The sequence below is a fragment of the Alexandromys fortis genome, unplaced genomic scaffold (genome assembly GCF_014885135.2).
Source record: "Alexandromys fortis isolate MF-2015 unplaced genomic scaffold, M_Fortis_MF-2015_v1.1 scaffold_92, whole genome shotgun sequence".
NCBI classification, from domain to species: Eukaryota; Metazoa; Chordata; class Mammalia; order Rodentia; family Cricetidae; genus Alexandromys; species Alexandromys fortis.
The window spans coordinates 4,791,048-4,794,980 of record NW_026067972.1 but is presented as its reverse complement, the minus strand read 5'-3'; positions in this window follow the sequence as shown (position 1 = coordinate 4,794,980).

Below are 3,933 nucleotides of genomic sequence, written 5' to 3'. Positions count from 1 at the left end.
CTCTCTCTCTCTCTCTCTCTCAGGTTCTCATAAGCCCAGCTTGTCTTGAACTCCTGATTCCCCTACTCCCACATCATAGAACTGAGATTACAGGTATAGCCACTGTATACAGTACAATTTTAAAAAATTTGATTTTTTATTTTTTTGTGTGTCTTTATTTTGTGAAAATTTCATACATGTATACAATTTATCCTGAGCCTATCCTGACTCCCCCTCCCCTAACTCCCCCAGGGAGCTAACTCCCTCATCTCATCTCCTAGCATGTCCTCCTTTATAATTGCTTCCTTTTTCATAAGCCACTGAGTCCAACTTGCACAGGGCTGTGGGATCATCCACTGGGCTTGGGGAACCTACCAGTGGCCATAATCCTAAAAGAAAGTGACTCTCCCTCCTTTCCCCTCTCTTCCCCTTAGCTCACCTGCCAAGAGCTCCTCAGCCTTGGGGGTTCTTCCCCACTCAAGGCTGGATTTTTTTTTAATTTTTTAAGGACAGGGTCTAACTCTATAACCCTAGATGGCCTGGAGCTTTCTATGTAAACCAGGCTGACCAATATCTAGTAACTATTGCCAGGCACTGAGATTTTTATCTAATAACCCATCTTCTAGGAGCAGCATTGTTCCTAGTGTGGGCCCTTTCTGTTCAACTTCTTTAAAAGAAGAGGAGGAGGGGCAGAAGGAGGAGGAGGAGGAGGAGGAGGAGGAGGAGGAGGAGGAGGAGGAGGAGGAGAAGAAGAAGAAGAAGAAGAAGAAGAAGAAGCAGCAGCAGCTGTTGGGGTCCAACGCCCCAACATAAACAACTTCTCCCTCTCTGGACTGACGTGGAGAAGACGGGAATAAAGACATGACTCACATGGTTTCATCAGGAGGGAGATTCTCAGTGATCCCTTGTGATATCCTGAGTTCACATCCTGAAAAATTTCCCCGTTTCATTTTCCAAACAGCCTTTATAACAAAACTTAACTTAGGGGAAATTAGCATTCTGTCTCCTAGGTAACCAGGTGAATGGCTTTTCGTCATGTCCACAACTACCTGTCTGCTCTGTATGCTAGCTGTCACTAGGCTTGACTCAGCATCTCTATCAGGCATCCTCCAAATTACAAAGAAAGGAGCAACAGCATCCTGATCCTTTGTTAGGGCAGTGACAGCCTGTCTGCAGGGCTACATGACCACCTCAGGTTGGGCCTATGGCTTGATGGCTTGGCTGCCATGCCGTATAGAAATATGGGCCTACACAGCACCCATACGAAGCGGTTCACAACTGCCTAATCTCCAGCTCCAGGGGCCCTTACGCCCTCTTCTGGCCTCATCAGGCACCTTCACATAAGGGGCAAAGACACACACATACGTACACTTGAATACAGATAAATCCTTAAAAATTATATTCTTAGTTGGTTCATTAAGCTAATAGGGTTTCCTAAGGCTTCTTCATAAGTCCTTAGTTTCGGTTAACCTCCATTTGGCCTCTCCTTTCCCTTACTCGAGTCCCATCCCAGATAGACCCTTTAGCTCCCAGATTCTCTCCCGGTTCTTTCACGTCACATATGTCCTACTATCCCCTCCCAGTACAATGTTTTTAAAGAGAGCATACAGAGTTGAATACAATGGAATATCAGACAAAGCTCTGCAAGGCCTGCATCTAGCGACACAGAGGAGAAGGGAAGGCTAGAGAATACAGAGCGAGGCAACACAGAAGAATAGAACGGAAGAAAGAGAGAGGTAGAGGTACAAGAAAGGAAGATGAGGAATAAGATGGGGAAAAAGTTATTTTTGGAGTTCTGGGTAAATCACAGCAAACCAGGCTCTCCCTTGCATTTCCATCTTCATTAGTGATATCCTGAAACACCAGCAGATGGGGATATTGGCCTGAAAAAGGAGAAATTTGCACACACACACCCTCCCCCCCCATTCAAAATTTCCTTTGCTTAAAAAAACACACCAAAAGAGAATTCCAGGTATCCCTGACTCTCTCCAGACTAAATTTAAGAAGTAAAAGTTCTTATGGTAAATTTTGTGTACTTTTAGTAATTCATGCTTTTAATTTGAAAGAGGGCACTGTGAATTTTTGACTTTTTTCCATAAGGCTCCCAGCATCCCGTCCCATGTCGGTTATTTAATGTATGGATATGTATATGTTGTCTATGTATTTCGAGTCACTGTTAACTAGTTGAGCAGCATTGAGGTACACCACAATTCTGACCCAGCTCCCCATCCATAGAACTTCTTATGCAGGACAGAACATCTTTCTTTTGGATTCTTGCCCGTGGGAATTCTGGGGATCTTTACTTTCCCACCAGTAAGTAACACAGCAGCTACTGCAGAGGACTTTCGGTGATTATGTCCTGTTGGCAAGGAGGTTCCTTAAAAGGGACTCATTTTAGTGACAGAGCCCCCACTCTTCAACCGTACCCACATTACTTGCTGATTTCTGGTCAGAAGATCTGATCGGCCCCCAGGTAATGGTGTTGCTCTTTCTACAATGGTACTTTGTGTAGCATGGCCATAGTGTCCTTATACTATAGAGGGGTCAAGACATTTACTCTGACCCCTTATTTTATTCCTTATACTGTGGTCTTCTTTGACACCTCTTAACCTCGATATAACTGTTCATTTTCACTGAACCAGTGCACATTGACATGGTATCTATTATGTCTAAGACCTATGCTAACTGGTTTCAAGAGCATCACTAACTATCTTTGAGATGCACTCCCTGTCCTGGACTCCAAGGATTAGTAACAATGCTGACCTATTACCTACCTTTTTACTCATTTGTTCAATATTTATTTGTTTTACTTTATCTACATATTGTTAGTATGTACAGATGTATGCTACTATGTAAGTAGCATCAATATAATTAATAAGTAGTAACCCACCAGGTGGGTCCTAGGAAGACCACCAGGCTTGATGGCAAGTGCCTTTAACCACTGAGCTATCTTGCCAGCTTTCTCATCCAACAGTCATTGAGAATCTCCACTTTTAAAGGAGCTCCTGGGAGTGGGAGGTGCAGATGGAAAAGGAAAGAAATAGATTTGCTGGCTTGTTGTGATGGCCCATGTCCGTAATCCCAGCTCTAGGCAGGAGATGAGGAGTGCATAGTCACCCTCAGGTACAGAATAGGTGGAGTACAAAGACAGCCCGAGCCTAAAGGGAGCTGGGGTCCTCAGCGCTTTCCCTCCTTCATACTTAGCCACCAAGGAGCAGCTCCTTCTTGAGAACGAATAAATAAATAAATAAAATAATTTAAAAAATGAAATGTGTTTCTAATTAGCTCCAAAATTAGTTATTAACTTCAAATAAGCTTAGTATGGAAAATGTTGACAGAAGAAGCAGATAAATGATTAGACAATGAAACCCTTTTCATCTCTTTCCTTTTCCTTTCTGGAAACAATCAATTGAAAACAATTGGGTAGGATCAAAGAAAGCAACCTCCCAGTCAGACAAAGAGTTGTGACAGATAAAAACAAAGCACAGTGTGTGTGTGTGTGTGTGTGTGTGTGTGTGTGTGTGTGTGTAGAGGAAGGAGAGAGAGAGAACGTTCTCACTTGAGCCACAGCAGCCTTCCTGTCTTGGCCTATCAAATGCTGGGATCACAAGTGTAAGGCACAACATCAGGCTGCAACAGGATTTGTCACAGGATCTTTTAGCTGTAAAGATAGCATGGAGATAGTAGGTAAATTTGAATAATGGGAGGATTACATAGTTGCATTAATGTTAATTTTCTTATTCTGTAGCTGTATTGAAATTACTTAAGGAGATAGGTCCTATTTCTGTCTATTATAGTAACAAAATATAGGAGACAAAGGTTGGTGGCAGATCTCAGTAAATTTGAGGCCAGTGTGAGATCCAGGTCAGCTAGGATCTCTCTCTCTCTCTCTCTCTCTCTCTCTCTCTCTCTCTCTCTCTCTCTCTCTCTCTCTCTGTGTGTGTGTGTGTATAT